General features: G+C 37.9%; 1 pseudogene across 1 annotated transcript; it reads left to right on the top strand.

The window, feature by feature from the left end:
• Positions 1 to 2011: 2011 nt before the first annotated feature.
• On the top strand, positions 2012 to 10826 carry LOC128577467 (beta-alanine-activating enzyme-like; annotated as a pseudogene). Its single transcript, XR_008377576.1, has 2 exons — positions 2012 to 2903; positions 8453 to 10826. The product of XR_008377576.1 is annotated as a beta-alanine-activating enzyme-like (transcript).
• Positions 10827 to 19734: the final 8908 nt, after the last annotated feature.

The raw sequence follows: 19734 nt of genomic DNA, 5'->3' as shown, positions 1-19734 counted from the left end.
GGGCAAGGGACTTGAAGAGAAACTTCTCTGAAGAAGACAGGCGCACGGCCTACAGACATATGAAAAAATGCTCATCATCTTTAATCATCAGAGAAATGCAAATCAAAACTACTTTGAGATATCATCTAACTCCAGTAAGATTAGCCCATATCACAAAATCCCAAGACCAGACATGTTGGCGTGGTTGTGGAGAAAAGGGAACACTTCTACATTGCTGATGGGAATGAGAATTAATACATTCCTTTTGGAAGGATTTTTGGATAACACTTAGAGATCTAAAAATAGATCTGCCATTCAATCCTATAATTCCTCTACTAAGTATATACCCAGAAGACCAAAATTCACATCATAACAAAGATATTTGTACCAGAATGTTTGTACCCAATTCATAATAGCTAAGTCATGGAAAAAGCCCAAGTGCCCATCGATCCATGAATGGATTAATAAATTGTGGTATATGTATACCATGGAATACTATGCAGCCTTAAAGAAAGATGGAGACTTTACCTCTTTCATGTTTACATGGATGGAGCTGGAACATATTCTTCTTAGTAAAGTATCTCAAGAATGGAAGAAAAAGTACCCAATGTACTCAGCCCTACAATGAAACTAATTTGGGGCTCTCACATGAAAGCTATAACCCAGTTACAACTTAACAATAGGGGGAAGTGGGAAAGGGGGGGTGGGTAGAGGAGGGGGATCGGTGGGATCACACCTGTGGTGCATCTTACAAGGGTATATGTGAAACTTAGTAAATGTAGAATGTAAATGTCTTAACACAAAAACTAAGAAAATGCCAGGAAGGCTATATTATCCAGTGTGATGAAAATGTGTCAAACGGTCTATAAAACCAGATAATGGTGCCCCATAATTGCATTAATGTACACAGTTATGATTTAATAATAAAAAAGAAATCAATATATAATCACCTACACATTCACATGAATGGCAGAACATAACTATAGTCCAGAAAGTAGAAGGGAAGAGGAGGGGGAGGAGAGTGGGCAATAGGTGACGAGGGATGATATGTGGGAGGACCTCACCTAATGTGCATGATACAATGGTACATTTCAAAACTATTAAGAAATGAGTATAATTGTAATGGATATGTTACTTAGTTCAATGTAAGCATTTCACATTGTATATCAAAGCAGTACGCTGAACCTCATAAATGCATCAATGTACAAAGTTATGATTTAATGAAAAATAATGATAAAAAATTAAAAAAATAAAAAAATCAGTGGTTAGACCTTAAAAAAAAGAAAAATAAATAAAATAAAACATCAAAAATAAGGGCAAACCCAGTAGTTATAACAATAAATATTTATGATTTAACTACGTATATTAAAAAAATAAAGACTCATTCTAAAATTGACTAATAAATTTTTAATATATTTATGGTATACAATATGATGTTTTAAAATATTTACACATGGTGTGGTACCTGTGGCTCAGTGAGTAGGGCACTGGCTCCATATACCAAAGGTGGTGGTTCGAACTTGGCCCCTGCCAAACTTCAACAACAACAAAAAAATAGCCAAGCATTGTGGCAGGCACCTGTAGTCCCAGCTACTTGTGAGGCTGAGGCAGGAGGATCACCTAAGCCCAAGAACTGGAGGTTGCTGTGAGCTATGACGCCAGAGCACTTTACAAAGGGCAACAAAGGTGAGACTCTGTCTCAAAAAAATAAATAAATAAAATAAATGGCAAAGCAGCTTTATGACTTCTGAGGTTTACCATTGTCCCGGACGGGCTGTTGCAGAAAGGTCTCTCTTCTGCTAGACCTGGTCTCAGAAATGTCTGGGTATCCAGTAGGTATAGTATTCTCTACTGGAGGGAATACATTTGGGACTACATGAATGAGAATGAAAACCTGAAATAACAAGAATGGATTGTGACTTCTCTGTAGCAACCTCTGGAAAAACTGGAAATTAAAAGTAGAAAAACAGCAGAGTTATTGTATAGATTTGTGAGTTCTCTGTTACAAGTTGTTTAGATAAACTTCAGTGAAATGACTCTACAGGAACTGGTGCATCAGACTGCCTCTCTTTATTTGGACAAAGTAGCAGTGCGTTTTGATGAATGTTAATAACCAGCCTCCACTTTATTGTACCTACAAGACTGTGGTTACTGTTGCTTTGGGATTATCAAATTTTCTTCTTTCACACTGACTTCCAAGGAATTTGAGAATTGGACTGTACTGCCAGCCTGGGATTAATTTACCTTCTTGGATTTTAGGAATTCTCCAAGTCCCTGCTGCTTATGCTCCTATTGATCCAGATTTACCATCATCACTCAACTTATTTTCTGAAAAAAAATGTAACCTAAAGTATATCCTTGTTGGAAAAAAACAAAGTAATAGATTCAGGTCTTCCTATGAAACATTATTGATCTATAATACATTTACAGTTGAACATAATGACCTATTACTCTTCACACTTCAGTGGAAAAATGGTGAGGTGAACTTGATGCTGAGTGATAGAAAAGAGCACTATGAAAAATAAATGATAAAAGACAGCATAAGTTCTGAGAACTGCAATGAAGAAAAAGCAGAAGAACACATGGACATGAGGCTAAAGCATTGCTTAGCCTATGTTCTCCATATCTCAGGGACTACAGGAGTACCAAAGGTCATCAGAGTGCCTCATGAGTATACTAGTACCAAATATCCAGCATTTCCAGATACTTTTTAACATCACACAAGAAGATATTTTATTTCTGGCTTCACCTCTGGCCTTCGATCCTTCTGTTGTGGAAATATTTGTTACTTTATGGAGGTGCCACTCTGCTTACTGTTGTCAAGGCGCTCCCATCAAAATTAGCTTCTGTTCTCTTTTCCCATCACAAAGTGACTATGTTGTAGGCAACACCATCATTGCTTAGAAGATTTGGAGCTGAATTTATTATTTTTCTTTTTCTTTTTTTTTTTTTTTATTGTTGGGGATTCACTGAGGGTACAATAAGCCAGTTACACTGATTGCAGTTGTTAGGTAAAGTCCCTCTTGCAATCATGTCTTGCCCCAATAAAGTGTGACACACACTAAGGCCCCACCACCCTCCCTCCATCCCTCTTTCTGCTTCCCCCCCCATAAACTTAATTGTCATTAATTGTCCTCATATCAAGATTGAGTACATAGGATTCATGCTTCTCCATTCTTGTGATGCTTTACTAAGAATAATGTCTTCCACGTCCATCCAGGTTAATACGAAGGATGTAAAGTCTCCATTTTTTTTAATGGCTGAATAGTATTCCATGGTATACATATACCACAGCTTGTTAATCCATTCCTGGGTTGGGGGGCATTTAGGCTGTTTCCACATTTTGGCAATTGTAAATTGAGCTGCAATAAACAGTCTAGTGCAAGTGTCCTTATGATAAAAGGATTTCTTTCCTTCTGGGTAGATGCCCAGTAATGGGATTGCAGGATCAAATGGGAGGTCTAGCTTGAGTGCTTTGAGGTTTCTCCATACTTCCTTCCAGAAAGGTTGTACTAGTTTGCAGTCCCACCAGCAGTGTAAAAGTGTTCCCTTCTCTCCACATCCACGCCAGCATCTGCAGTTTTGAGATTTTGTGATGTGGGCCATTCTCACTGGGGTTAGATGATATCTCAGGGTTGTTTTGATTTGCATTTCTCTAATATATAGAGATGATGAACATTTTTTCATGTGTTTGTTAGCCGTTCGTCTGTCGTCTTTAGAGAAAGTTCTATTCATGTCTCTTGCCCATTGATATAAGGGATTGTTGGCTTTTTTCATGTGGATTAATTTGAGTTCTCTATAGATCCTGGTTATCAAGCTTTGGTCTGATTGAAAATATGGAAATATCCTTTCCCGTTGTGTAGGTTGTCTCTTTGCTTTGGTTATTGTCTCCTTAGCTGTACAGAAGCTTTTCAGTTTAATGAAGTCCCATTTGCTTATTTTTGTTGTTGCTGCAATTGCCATGGCAGTCTTCTTCATGAAGTCTTCCCCCAGGCCAATATCTTCCAGTGTTTTTCCTATGCTTTCTTTGAGGATTTTTATTGTTTCATGCCTTAAATTTAAGTCCTTTATTCATCTTGAATCAATTTTTGTGAGTGGGGAAAGGTGTGGGTCCAGTTTCAGTCTTTTACATGTAGACATCCAATTCTCCCAACACCATTTATTGAATACGGAGTCTTTCCCCCAAGGTAAGTTCTTGTTTCGTTTATCGAAGATTAGGTGGTTGTAAGATGTTAGTTTCATTTCTTGGTGTTCACTTCGATTCCAAGTGTCTATGTCTCTGTTTTTGTGCCAGTACCATGCTGTCTTGACCACTATGGCTTTGCAGTACAGACTAAAATCTGGTATGCTGATGCCCCCAGCTTTATTTTTGTTACTAAGGACTGCCTTAGCTATACGGGTTTTTTTCCGGTTCTATACAAAACGCAGAATCATTTTTTCCAAATCTTGAAAGTACGATGTAGGTATTTTGATAGGAATGGCATTGAATAGGTAGATTGCTTTGGGAAGTATAGACATTTTAACAATGTTGATTCTTCCCATCCATGAGCATGGTATGTTCTTCCATTTGTTAATATCCTCTGCTATTTCCTTTCTGAGGAGTTCATAGTTTTCTTTATAGAGGTCCTTCACCTCCTTCGTTAGGTATATTCCTAGGTATTTCATTTTCTTTGAAACTATGGCGAAGGGAGTTGTGTCCTTAATTAGCTTCTCATCTTGAATGTTATTGGTGTATACAAAGGCTACTGACTTGTGGACATTGATTTTATATCCTGAAACATTACTGTATTTTTTGATGACTTCTAGGAGTCTTGTGGTTGAGTCTTTGGTGTTCTCTAAGTATAAGATCATGTCGTCAGCAAAGAGGGAGAGTTTGACCTCCTCTGCTCCCATTTGGATTCCCTTTATTTCCTTGTCTTGCCTAATTGTATTGGATAGAACTTCCAGCACTATGTTGAATAGTAAAGGTGACAGAGGACAACCTTGTCTGGTTCCAGTTCTAAGAGGAAAAGCTTTCAGTTTTATTCCATTCAGTAAAATATTGGCTGTGGGTTTGTCATAGATAGCTTCAATCAGTTTTAGAAATGTGCCACCTATGTCTATACTCTTCAGTGTTCTAATTAGAAAAGGATGCTGGATTTTATCAAATGCTTTTTCTGCATCTATTGAGAGGATCATGTGATCTTTATTTTTGCCTCTGTTAATATGGTGGATAACGTTTATGGACTTGCGTATGTTAAACCAGCCTTGCATCCCTGGGATGAAGCCTACTTGATCATGATGAATGACTTTTTTGATGATAAGCTGTAATCTATTGGCTAGGATTTTGTTGAGAATTTTTTCATCTGTATTCATGAGTGAGATTGGTCTGAAATTCTCCTTTTTGTTTGGGTCTTTTCCTGGTTTTGATATCAGGGTGATGTTTGCTTCATAGAATGTGTTGAGGAAGATTCCTTCTTCCTCAATTTTTTGGAATAATTTCTGCAGTACAGGAATAAGCTTTTCCTTGAAGGTTTGATAGAATTCTGAAGTGAAGCCATCTGGACCAGGGCATTTTTTAGTTGGAAGCTTTTTTATTGTTTGTTTGATCTCAGTGCTTGAAATTGGTCTGTTCAGGAAGTCTGTTTCTTCCTGGCTAAGTCTAGGGAGAGGGTGTGATTCCAAATATTGATCCATTTCCTTCACATTGTCAAATTTCTGGGCATAGAGTTTCTGGTAGTATTCAGAGATGATCTCTTGTATCTGTGGGATCAGTTGTTATTTCCCCTTTATCGTTTCTGATTGAGGTTACTAGAGATTTTACTTTTCTATTTCTAGTTAGTCTGGCCAATGGTTTATCTATTTTATTTGTTTTTTCAAAAAACCAACTCCTTGTTTCATTAATTTTCTGAATGATTCTTTTGTTTTCAATTTCATTGATCTCTGATTTGATTTTGGATATTTCTTTTCTTCTACTGAGTTTAGGCTTAGATTGTTCTTCTTTTTCCAATTCCATAAGATCTCTTGTGAGATTGTTGATGTGCTCTCTTTCTGTTTTTCGAATGTAGGCATCTAAAGCAATGAATTTTCCTCTCAAAACTGCTTTTGCCGTATCCCACAGGTTTTGGTAGGTTGTGTCTTCATTGTTGTTATGCTCAAGGAAGTTAATGATTTCCTGTTTTATTTCTTCCTGCACCCATCTGTTATTCAACAGAAGATTGTTTAATTTCCATGCCTTTGGGTGGGGTCAAGCATTTTTGTTAGAGTTGAGTTCCACCTTTAGTGCCTTATGGTCTGAGAAGATACAAGGTAAAATTTGAATTCTTTTGATTCTGTTGATATTTGTTTTGTGTCCCAGGATATGATCAATTTTGGAGAATGTTCCATGGGGTGATGAGAAGAATGTATATTCTTTATCTTTGGGGTGGAGTGTTCTATATGCGTCTATCAAGCATAGTTGTTCTAGGGTCTCATTTAAATCTCTTATATATTTGTTTAATTTCTGTTTAGAGGATCTGTCCAGCTCTGTAAGAGGTGTGTTAAAGTCCCCTGTTATGATGGTATTATCAGATATCATATTGCTCAGACTGAGTAAGGTCTGCTTCAAGAATCTGGGAGCATTTAAATTGGTTGCATAAATATTTAGAATTGAAATGTCTTCTTGTTGTAGTTTTCCCTTGACCAATATAAAGTGACCATCTTTGTCTTTTTTGACTTTAGTTGCTTTAAATCCACATGTATCTGAAAATAAGATTGCAACTCCTCTTTTCTTCTGAATTCCATTTGCCTGAAAAATTGTCTTCCAACCCTTGACTCAGAGCTTGAATTTGTCTTTTGAAGCCAGGTGTGTTTCTTGCAGACAGCCAATGGATGGCTTGTGTTTTTTAATCCAGTCAGCCAATCTATGTCTCTTCAGTGGGGAACTCAAGCCATTAACATTTATGGAGATAATTGATAAGTGTGATAGTATTCTATTCGTCTTATTTGGTGACAGTCCATTGCTTAGTTTTATCTTTTGCATCAGTGTGGAGGTTAGGTTCTGTCCTTTGATTTCTGAGTTCTTACTTTGCTGCTGATCCATTGTGGTCGTCAGTGTGCAGAACAGGTTGAAGTATTTCCTGTAGAGCTGGTCTCGTTGTGGCGAATTTCCTCAATGTTTGCATATCCGTAAATGATTTGATTTCTCCGTCAATTTTGAAGCTTAGCTTAGCAGGGTACAGAATTCTGGGCTGAAAATTGTTCTGTTTAAGTAGATTAAAGGTAGATGACCATTGTCTTCTTGCTTGGAAAGTTTCATTAGAGAATTGTGCGGTCACTCTGATGGGTTTGCCCCTGTAGGTCAACTGGCGCTTACTCCTGGCAGCTTGCAGAATCTTTTCTTTTGTCTTGACTTTGGACAGGTTCATCACAATGTGTCTTGGAGAAGCTCGGTTAGAGTTGAGGCGACCTGGGGTCCGATATCCCTCTGAAAGCAGTGTGTCAGAATCTTTGGTGATGTTTGGGAAATTTTCTTTTATAGTATTCTCTAGTATGGCTTCCATTCTTCTGGGGCATTCTTCTTCCCCTTCTGGAATTCCTATAACTCATATGTTGGAACGCTTCATAAAGTCCCATAATTCTGACAGTGAACGTTCTGCTTTCTCTCTCTTCATTTCTGCCTCTTTTACTATCTGAGTTATCTCAAAAACTTTGTCTTCTACCTCTGAAATTCTTTCTTCTGCATGGTCTGACCTGTTGCTGATACTTTCCATTGCATCTTTAAGTTCCCTGATTGACTGTTTCATTTCCTTCAGCTCTGCTATATCCTTTTTATTTTCTTCATATCGTTCATCTCTGATTTGATTCTGTTTTTGGATTTCCTTTTGGTTATTTTCCACTTTATTAGCAGTTTCCTTCATTGTTTCCATCATTTCTTTCATTGTTTTCAACATGTGTATTCTTAATTCCCTTTCTGTCATACCTCACATTTCTTTATAGGTGGAATCATCTGCAGTAGCTACCTCATGGTCCCTTGGCGGGGTTGTTCTGGACTGGTTCTTCATGTTGCCTGGAGTTTTCTGCTGATTCTTCCTCATGAGTGATTACTTTTATCTGTTTCCTTGCCCTAATTTTCCTTTCACTTCCTCTTTCTCTTTAAGTTCTTGTGCCTGTGGACTTAATCAAGTGAAAGAATCTAAACTCTAGTACATCTCTGGTTTCGATTCAAAATATACTGGAATCAAAACTTCAGTTTCTTGTACAATTCCTGAGCAGCGTCGGAGGGCCAGCAGACGCGGGAACCCTGAGGAACAGAAGGAGACAGCAGAGAATGGGCAACTCAGGCCTGCGGTGCCGCAGCTCCAACCCCTCCACGAGGAAGCGCGGGTGTGAGGAGAGCTCTCCTGCTCCGCGCGCAGCCGGGAGACCGAGCCACCTATTTTGCTTTTTCAAATCAAGTGTTTTAACACCCAGTACTTCCCAGAAGATTTGGAGCTGAATTTATTACTTTGCTTTTTCAAATCAAGTATTTTATCAGCCAGTACTTTCCTTCGAGTATTAGCTCTTGGTGGCAAAGCATTTCTATCATTGACTGTTCTCAAAAGCTGGACAGGAGAAGGCAATAAAACACACATATTTAATGTTTATGGAATCACAGAAGTATAAAGTTGAGCAACCTTTTATAGGATTCCAGAGAAGATTCTTAACTCTACTTTGAAATGTGAAATTCCTGTACAAGTGGGATTTCCACTGCTTGGAACAGTAATTGAAGTCAGAGATACTAACAGTTGCACAATTCAAGAAGGCAATGGCCATGTATTTTTAGGTGGTAGTAGCAGAGTATGTTTTCTAGATGATGAATTGACTGTACCACTTGGCACAATGTGAGCTACAGTAGACTTTGTTACTGTGAAAAATGGAGAGATATTTTTCTTAGGATGAAAAGACAGTCAGATCAAACGTCATGGCAAATGTCTTAACATTGAATTTGTGCAACAGGTTGCTGAAGAACTTCAGCAAGTGGAATCTTGTGCCGTTACATGGTATAAACAGGAAAAATTGATTCTCTTCATTGTGTCCAAAGGTAATTTAGTAAAGGATTACATCTTTAATGAACTGCAGAAACATCTTCCAAGTCATGCAATCCCAGATGAACTTGTATTGATTGATGCACTGCCATTTACATCTCATGGCAAGATTGATGTTTCTGAGTTAAACAAGTTATATTTGAACTGCATAAACTTGAAGTCTAAGTATAAGCTCAATGGAAAAGAGGAACTTTGGGAAAATGACAGTATTTGTGGAAGTCTATTCTGCATCTCTCAGAAGATCCTTTGAAGATTCCTGATGAGTCACTCTTCTTAAATAGTGGTGGTGATTCCTTAAAGTCCATAGAACTCCTCAATGAGATTGAAAAACTTATTGATGTATTCATACCCAGGCTTCTGGAAATGATTCTCAGCAGTTCCCTTTTAGAGATTTATAGTCACATCTTTCAAATGGTGTTTGCCAATGAAGATCTGACACTCGGCAAGAGTTGTGCCACAAAAAGGAAACTCAGTGACATTAATCAAGAGGAAGCTGGTGGCAAATATCTGCATCAGAAATCTTTCATGCCTTTAAATTGCGACAATGAGATTGAGGCTTTTGCACTCAACAGAGGGAGTCAGGTTTTGTCTGTGGATCCTACTATGTCTTTAACTAAGTTAGGAACAGTCTGTTCTTCTGATTTAATTTCACGAACAGTCAAAATTGGAAAAGTTTAAATCCTCTAGCTCTTATCAGGAAGTCAAAAGACCTATCCTTTGTTGCAGAAGTTTCTGAAAAGGGAAACCTTTGGCAGAGTCTGAGAAAACAGAGTTATGCATGAGGTGGAGGTCGGACACAGGCAAATGTGTAGATGCTTCACCACTATTTATAATACCAGCTTTTGATAAGTCCTCTGCAACTATGTACCTTGGTTCCCATTCTCACAAATGAAGGCAGTTGACCTTTACTCAGGGAAAGTGAAATGGGAACAGATTTTGGGAGATCAAATTGAATCTTCAGCATGTGTATCTAAGTGTGGAAACTCTATTATAGTGGGCTGTTATGATGGATTAGCTTATGTTCTAAAAAGTAATACTGGAGAAAAATACTGGACGTTTATTACCGAAGATGCTGTCAAAAGCTCGGCAACAGTGGATCCAACCACAGGACTCCTGTACATTGGCTGTCATGACCAGCATGCATATGCTTTAGATATTTATAAAAAGAAGTGTGTTTAGAAGTTAAAATGTGGAGGCACTGTCTTTTCTTCTCCTTGTTTGAGCCTGAACCCACATCATCTGTATTGTGCTACACTGGGAGGATTTTTACTGGCTGTAAATCCTGCTACTGGGAACATAATTTGGAAACATTGCTGTGGAATGCCGCTCTTCTCTTCTCTGCAGTGTTGCTTACAATATATTTGCATTGGCTGTGTTGATGGGAATTTACTCTGCTTTACTCACTTGGGAGAACAAGTTTGGCAATTCTCTACCAGTGAACTGATCTTTTCATCCCCATGTATCTCAGCATCAGAGCAAGATATATTCTTTGGTTCCCACGATTGCTTTATCTACTGTTGTAACAAGAAAGATCACCTCCAATGGAAATTAGAAACTACTTCATGGGTATATGAAACACCGTTTGCTTTCCATAACCAAGATCACAGCAATGAAATATTGCTGGCAGCAGCATCTACAGATGGGAAATTCTGGATCTTGGATACTCAGAGTGGACAACTGCAAAGTGTATATGAACTTCCTGGAGAGGTCATCTCTTCTCCTGTGGTCTGGGAATCAATGCTTATTATTGGATGTAGAAATCATTATATTTATTGTCTGTATTTATTGGGTGGAAATAAAAAATAATCAGGTAAAAAAAATTTACACATGATGAAATGGCTAAATTGAACTAATTAGCATATGCATTACTTCACATACTCATTATATTTTTAATTCTTTATTAAGTCATAACTGTGTACATTAATGCATTTATGGGGTACAATGTGCTGATTTGATGTACAATGTGGAATACTTACATCTAACTATTTAACATAACCATCTCCTTGCTTACTTATTTGTTGTGATAAAAAACATTCATACTCTATTCTTAATTATATAGAAATGTATCATTGCATTATGCAATTAGGTTGGATCCCCCCCAAAACCCTCTCTCATCCCAACCTCCTCCCTCCCCTGTACTCTCTTTCCTCTTTCCTCCTTCTTTCTGGACTATTGTTTGTTTTACCATTCCTATGAAAGTATGGGTGACTATATACTGATTTAATAGTAGTAGTGAATACATTGGATACTATTTTTCCATTCTTGAGATAATTTACTAAGAAGAATATAAAAACAACGACTCTTATGTTGGGATAAAATAGGGTAAAAAAGCATATGCTATTTATAAGAGATAAGCCTAAAATAGAATGATAACAAGTTTCAATATTTTATTAAAAAAAAAAAGCAATGAAGATAGAAAAAAAATTGAGTAGGACAAAAGGATAATTTTATTTAAAATATGCAGCTTAAAACCTATGGTGCATTTTACAAGGGTACATGTCAAATCTACTAAGTGTAGAGTATAAATGTCTTAACATAATAATTAAGAAAGTGCGGTGAAGGCTATGTTAACCAGTTTGTTGTATTTCAAATTGTATATAAAACCAGCACATTGTACCCCATAAATGCATTATTGTACACAGCTATGATTGAATAAAAATAAATAAATAAATAAAATGAGATACGGTAGTCATAAAACATTTGCGTTAAATAACATTACATTTAAAAGTAAAAAAGAAAATTAAAAATACAGATAAATTCACAAAAAATAAAACTTTAATTAACCTATTAGTATCTTACATTAAGGAAAAAACTGGTAAGGAAAAGGATCTGCATATATAAGAATATGATCAATTTGATAGATGTATATACATAATCTGCAAAAGAAAATACACATTTTATCAGTGTGCATGGAAATATTTTTAAAAGATTACTTACTACACCATGAAGTAAACCTCAATAAATTCCAAAACACAGATACTGCACAGTTTACATTTCTAACCTAAGTGCAATAAATTTTGAAAAAAACAGAAACATTTCAAATTAAAAATTCTTCAGTTGCTTGGAAACATAAAGCCACTCTCCACAATAATTCCTGGGTCAAATGGGAAATCAAATGTTTTTTATCAACCATATAGGAAATAATGAGTGTTAGTCAAATAAATCAGAAAAAGATGAACAACCTAATAGAAAACTGAGCAAAGAATATAGGCAAACAATTTATAAAAGAAATATTCATGGGTGATAAGCAAATTAAATAACTATAATCTCACTAATCATCAAAGAAGTGGGAGGGAAGCAAGATGGTGGCCAAGTAACACTTCTTTGCAACCAAGTGCAGTTAAAATCAGGAGAGAAGACTCCAAGCACCTCTGGCTTGTGGGCTCTACCCAGAAACATCACTTTGGGGATGCAGGGAGCCATAGTCTAGAGTCTAGAGATTTCTAGACCCCAGGAAAATGACAAAACCAGTGGAGAAATGGCAAGTGGTTGCATTTGGGGAGGCTGTGGTGGCTGCCGTGGCTGTAATTACAACAGCACAGAGACTGCAGACAGGGGAAGGCCTTCCCTGTGGGTTTTTCTTCCTTTCATTCTTTCTTTTTGGACTTGAGCACTCCATTGAATTGCCTTGGGAGAACTTGGGTGAGAGTGCAGGTGACATTAAACATTGTCCAGGGTCTGAGACTGAGCCTCTGGGTCAGAACATAGCTATCAGTGTTTGGCTGTGTGTAGCGCAGCCATTGAGGGAGAGCTGCCCTGAAGGCTCTGCCCTCAGGGTGACAGAGTGAGGCTCTGGCAGGGAGACCTTGGGTGAGTGATCTAGTGACTGTGAACAGCGCCAAAGGCTGGGACTGAGATGAAGGGTAGGAGTAGAGCTTTCAGTGTTCAGCAGTAGGAGAGCCACCTTGCAGCCTCGGACCTCAGGGGCATACAGTGAGGCCAGTTCTGGCACACCTGATAAGCAAGCAGCCACTTCAAAAGAGATCCCAGTGACACATGATTTCCTGGAAATGCCTCTGCTTAGCCAAAATTAATGGCTTAAAGTGTCTTTTAAGCAGGCTGAGGAGAAATTCAGGCTCTCAACCCTGTGAGGTTTGAGGGTAAAGAAGACAGCAGAGGCCTCTAGTCTCCATCTCGTACAGCTGTATCAGCATTGTGATTAGTATCTCATATACCAGAAAATAACCTGTTGCCCAGACAATATTCAGCAAGATATATATACTGCTTTGTTTTTAGTTTTGGTTTTTCCTTTTTTCCTTTTTTTTTCAATTTCAACTTTTTCTCCCCAGATTTTTCTCTTTTTTCTTCATTTTTCTACTGTAAATATAATTTTCCATTGTTGCCTTCTTTAATAATAAGAACTTCATATTTGCTAGTGTTTCTACCCTAATTTTATCCTGTAAGGTTTTCTGTTAGTTTGGTTTGGTTTGATGTATACTATTTCTGTTTTTGATTTCTATTTGGTGGAGGTGGGGAGTACCATGTCTGCTCAGGCTGGCAAAGAGCTGCTGACCTCAAGGGAACCACCCAACCCAGCACCCCTGGAGGTTGGGGTGTTCTAAGGTGTGGGTCAAAGTACCCTACTGTGCAGCTTTACTAGTCCTATCTCCCACTTTCTGTGCCTCTCTTATTTTTGTAAATATTCCCTTTTACTCAACCCATTCTTTCCCTTTTTTCTGTTTTTATTTTATTTTTTTATCTTCTGAAGTTTGTTTAATTCTTTTTTTGGTTTATTTTTTTATTTTTATTAAATCATAGCTGTGTACATTAATATGATCATGGGGCACCATACACTTGGTTCATAGATCGTTTGACACATTTTCATCACACTAGTTAACATAGCTTTCAAAGCATTTTCTTAGTTTTTTTGCTAAGACCTTTACATTCCACATTTACTAGGATTCACATATACCCTTGTAAGATGCACCACAGGTGTAATCCCATTAATCACCCTCCCTCCAACTACCTCCCCCCTCCCTCCACGCCCTTTCCCCCTTCTCCCTATTTGTAGGTTGTAAATGGGTTATAGCTTTCATGTGAAGGTCCTGCATTAGTTTCATAATAAGGGTGAGTACTTTGGGTACTTTTTTTTTCCATTCTTGAGACACTTTACTAAGAAGAATATGTTCCAGCTCCATCCATGTAAACATGAAAGAGGTAAAGTCTCCATCTTTTATTAAGGCTTCATTATATTCCATGGTGTACATATACCACAATTTATTGATCCATTCCTGGATCGATGGGCACTTGGGCTTTTTCCATGACTTAGCAATTATGAATTGGGCTGCAATAAACATTCTGGTACAAATATCTTTGTTATGGTGTGATTTTTGGTCTTTTGGGTATATGCCCAGTAGAGGGATTACAGGAATGAATGGCAGATCTATTTTTAGATCTCCAAGTGTTCTCCATATCTCTTTCCAAAAGGAATGTATTAATTTGCATTCCCACCAGCAGTGCAAAAGTGTTCCCTTTTCTACACATCCACGCCAACATATCTGGTCTTGGGATTTTGTGATATAGGCTAGTCTCACTGGAGTTAGATGATATCTCAAAGTAGTTTTGATTTGCATTTCTCTGATGATTAAAGATGATGAGCATTTTTTCATATGTCTGCAGGCTGTGCACCTGTCTTCTTCAGAGAAGTTTCTCTTCAAATCCCATGCCCACCCTGCGATGGGATCCCTTGTTCTTTTCTTGCCAATGCATTTGAGTTCTCTGTGGATTCTGGTTATTAAACCTTTGTCGGAGACATAAACTGCAAATATCTTCTCCCATTCTGAGGGCTGTTTGCTTGCTTTACTTACTGTGTTCTTGGCTGTGCAGAAGCTTTTTAGTTTGATCAAGTCCCAATAGTGTATTTTTTAAGCAGCTTCTATTGCCCAGGGCGTCCTTCTCATAAAAAACTCGCCCAACCCAATTTCTTCAAGGGTTTTCCCTGCACTATCTTCTAGTATTTTTATAATTTCATGTCTTAGGTTTAAATCTTTAATCCAGTGAGAGTCTATCTTAGTTAATGGTGAGAGGTGTGGGTCCACTTTCAGTCTTCTACAGGTTGCCAGCCAGTTCACCCAGCACCATTTGTTAAATAGGGAATCTTTTCCCCACTGAATGTTTTTAATTGGCTTGTCAAAGTTTAAATAACTGTAATTAGCTGGATTCATCTCTTGGTTCTCTATTCTGTTGCAGACATCTACTTCTCTGTTTTTATGCCAGTACCATGCTGTTTTGATCACTATTGATTTGTACTATAGTCTGAGGTCTGGTACCGTGATTCCTCCTGCTTTGTTTTTATTTTTGAGTAATGTCTTGGATATTCGAGGTTTTTTCTGATTCCATATAAAACGAAGTATTGTTTTTTCAAGATCTTTACAGTATGACAGTGGAGCTTTAAAGGGGATTGCGTTGAAATTATATATTCCTTTGGGTAGTATGGACATTTTAACAATGTTGATTCTTTCCAACCATGAGCATGGTATATTTTTCCATTTATTAACATTCTCAGCTATCTCTTTTCTTAGAGTTTCATAGTTCTCTTTATATAGATCTTTCACTTCTTTGTTAGATAAACTCCCAAGAATTTCATCTTCTTTGGCACTACTGTGAATGGGATAGAATACTTAATTGTTTTTTCAACTTGAATATTTTTGGTATATATAAAGGCCACCGATTTATGAATGTTGATTTTGTAACCTGAGACACTGCTGTATTCCTTGATCACTTCTAAGAGTTTTATAGTAGAGTCCCTAGTATTTTCCAGATATACAATCATATCATCTGCGAAGAGCGAAAGTTTGATCTATTCTGACCCTATGTGGATACCCTTGATCGCCTTTTCTTCCATAATTGCGGTGGCTAAAACTTCCATTACAATCTTAAAGAGCAATGGAGACAATGGGCAGCCTTGTCTCGTTCCTGCTTTGAGTGGGAATGATTCCAATTTAATTCCATTCAATATGATATTGGCTGTGGGTTTGCCATAGATGGTCTCTATCAGTTTAAGAAATGTCCCTTCTATACCGATTTTCTTAGTGTTCTGATCATGAAGCGATGTTGGATGTTATCAAAAGCTTTTTCTGCATCGATTGAGAGAATCATATGGTCTTTGTTTTCTAATTTGTTTATGTGCTGAATTACATTTATAGATTTACGTATATTGAACCAGCCTTGAGACCCTGGGATAAAACCGACTTGGTCATGATGTATGATTTGTTTGATATGTTGCTGGATTCTGTTTGATAGAATCTTGTTGAATATTTTTGCATCTATATTCATTAGTGATATTGGTCTATAATTTTCTTTTTTTATTGTGTCTTTTCCTGGTTTGGGGATCAGGGTGATGTTTGCTTCATAGAACGTGTTGGGTAGTCTTCCTTCTTTTTCTACCTTTTGGAACAGGTTGAGTAATATAGGTACTAATTCCTCTTTAAAGGTTTGGTAGAATTCTGACGTAAAACCATCTACTCCTGGGCTTTTTTGGGGGGGAGATTTTGTATAGTTGATGTTATTTCTGAACTTCATATGGGCCTGTTCAACATTTCCACTTGATTTTGGTTAAGTCTTGGAAGGTGATGTGCTTCCAAGTAACGGTCAATTTCCTTCAGATTTTCGTATTTCTGAGAGTAAAGTTTCTTGTAATATTCATTAAGGATTTTCTGGATTTCTGAGGATTCTGTTGTTATTTCGTCTTTGTTATTTCTGATTGATGAGATTAGAGATTTTACTCTTTTTTTCCTGATTAGGTTGGCCAAAGGTTTATCTATTTTGTTGACCTTTACAAAAAAACCAACTTTTTCAATTATTGATCTGTTGTATTATTGTTTTGTGTTCAATTTCATTAAGTTCTGCTCTGATTTTGGTTATTTCTTTTCTTCTACTGGATTTGGGGTTGGAGTGTTATTCCATTTCCAGTCTCTTCAGATGTCCCATTAAGTTGCTTACTTCCTCTCTTTCCGTTCTCCTGAGGAAGGCTTGCAGTGCTATAAATTTCCCTCTTAGAACTGCTTTTGCGGTGTCCCAGAAGTTCTAATAGATTGTGTCTTCATTGTCATTTTGTGCCAGAAATTTGGCAATTTCCTTCTTGATCTCATCTCTGACCCAGCTATCATTCAGCATAAGGTTATTTAACTTCCATGTTTTTGTATGTTTATGCAGGTTCCTGTTGTTACTCATCTCAAGTTTTATTCCATGATGGTCCGAGAAGATGCATGGAATAATTTCTATTCCTTTAAATTTACTGAGGTTAGACTTGTGACCTAAGATGTGATCGATTCTGGAGTAAGTCCCGGGGGCTGATGAGAAGTATGTGTATTCAGTTTTGTTGGGATGAAATGTTCTGTAGATGTCTGCTAAATCTAAATACTGGACGATGCGATTTAAATCTAGAATTTCTTTACTCAGCTTTTTGTTGGAGGATAGATCCATCAATGCCAAAGGAGTGTTAAAATCTCTGACTATTATAGAGTTGGAGAAAATCAAGTTGCTCATGTCTGTTAGAGTTTCTCTTATGAATTGAGGTGCATTCTGGTTGGGTGCGTAGATATTAATAATTGAAATCTCATCATATTGAGTATTACCCTTAACAAATATGAAGTGACCATTTTTGTCCTTCCTTACTTTTGTTGGTTTAAAGCCTATTGTATCTGCAAATAAAATTGCAACACCTGCTTTTTTCTGGTTACCATTTTCCCGAAATATGGATGACCATCCTTTCACCCTGAGTCTGTATTTGCGTTTTAAGTTAAGACGTGACTCTTGTATGCAACAAATGTCTGGCCTGAGTTTTTGTATCCAGTCAGCTAACCTATGTCTCTTTAGAGGGCAGTTTAAGCCATTCACATTAATGGACAGTGTTGATAAGTTTGGTGAAATTTTGGATATTGAGTTTTTCGAAAGTCCAGTGGGCATTTTTAATTCTTTTGCCATTGTGGAAGTTGGAGTTTGATCAGAAGTTTCTGAGTGAGTTTACTTTTGTAGTAGAGGATTGGGTTGGTTATTATGGAGGATAGGTCTGAGAATATCCTGAAGAACTGGGATGGTTGTGGCAAATTTCTTTAGCATATGAATGTCATTAAAGTATTTAATTTCTCCGTCATAAATGAAACTCAGTTTAGCTGGGTACAAGATCCAGGGTTGAAAGTTATTTTGCTTGAGGAGATTAAACATTGATGACCACCGTCTTCTGGGTTGAAAAGTTTCAGCAGAGAGATCTGCAATCATTCTAATGTTCTTACCTTTGAAGGTAATAGATTTCTTTCGCCTGGCCACTTTGAGAATTTTCTCCTTCATATTAACTTTAGTGAATTTAATTATGATATGCCTGGGGGATGTCGTATTGGGGTTGAGTCGTGCTGGGGTTCTGAAGCTATCTGCTATCTGAATTTCAGGTTCTCTAGGCATGTCTGGAAAATTCTCTTTCATAATTTCATGGAGAAGGGCCTCTGCGCCCAGTGAGGCCACTTCATCTGTTTCAGGAATTCCTATGAGATGGATATTTGCCTTCTTCGAGTTATCCTAGAGCTCTCTGAGTGAGTGATCCATTTTTGCTCTCCATTTCTCTTCCTCTTTGAGAGTTTGGGAGCATTCAAAGGCTTTATCTTCGATGTTGGAGATCCTTTCTTCTGCTTGGTCCATTCTGTTGCTAAGGGATTCTACTGTATTTTTCATATCTTTGAGGGCTGCAAATTCTTGTTTCAGTGTGTCTAAGTCTTTGGTGGTTTTGTCTTTAATTTCGTTAAATTCTTGAGACAGCTTTTGAATTTCTCCACGAATTCCTAATTCCATTATGTTAATCTTGTTTGCCATCCAAATTCTGAATTCGATTGCTGACATGTCAGCCAGTTGTTTGTGAATGGGATCTTCAATTACATCTGCCGTATCTTTCCTTGGGGGGGGGGTTTCTATTTTGGTTATTCATGTTACCAAGGTTTTTCTGCTGATTCTGCCCCATGATTGTTTTACTTCCTTTGATTTCTCCCCTGGTGTTTTGTCGAGGACCTGTACAGTGCTGTGGCCTGAGAAACTGGGGCCCTGTTTGGTGTAGAGGGGCTAAGTGGTTCTGTCTTGTTTTCAGCTGGTTTCTATTTGACCCTAGTGAAACAGTTACTCTGGGTTGAAGTCTCAGCTGTGGAGAAATACCAGCAATTAAGTTACCCCACCCACCACAGGCAACAAATGGAAAAGGAAAATCAAACCTTCCTATAACCACACACCCAGGGCACCACCTGGATAGTACCCAGGTGAGTGACTCAGTTCAAAAGTTCCAAGTCAGTTGTCTCAGTCAGCAGCTGCCTTGTGTGGGAGAGTTCCAAAGGTCCCTGGGAACTAGATCACAGGTGTCTCGTGACTGCTCTAAAATGGGTTGCTCCAGTGCTGCGTGGAGTCAGGTAGAGTCACCCAGTAAATAGATCGGTCTGGGAAGATTGATGCCTCCTTCCCCACCTTGTAGCTCTGTTACACCCAGTCACTGCTATCCCTAGAGGGCTGTGACCCAGTCAGTTGTCTGCAATAAGCAGATACTCCAGGAGTTTGTACCTGCCTAAGTCACAGGGTAGTCTGTGTCTGCTTTACTAGGCCGCTATTCTCTGTCTTTTTCCAGCAGGGGGTGGTGTGGCCTTTCATCTTCGGGCACTTAATGGAGGCTAGAGGTGTTCACGCAGTTCCAGCCCCACCCTTAGTTTACGTTACTGGGTGAAGGGAACAACCCTGTGGG

This window comes from Nycticebus coucang, chromosome X (genome assembly GCF_027406575.1).
Source record: "Nycticebus coucang isolate mNycCou1 chromosome X, mNycCou1.pri, whole genome shotgun sequence".
In the NCBI taxonomy this organism is placed as follows: domain Eukaryota; kingdom Metazoa; phylum Chordata; class Mammalia; order Primates; family Lorisidae; genus Nycticebus; species Nycticebus coucang.
Note: the sequence above shows the minus strand (reverse complement) of the source record. Positions and strands in the feature narration are given on the sequence as shown.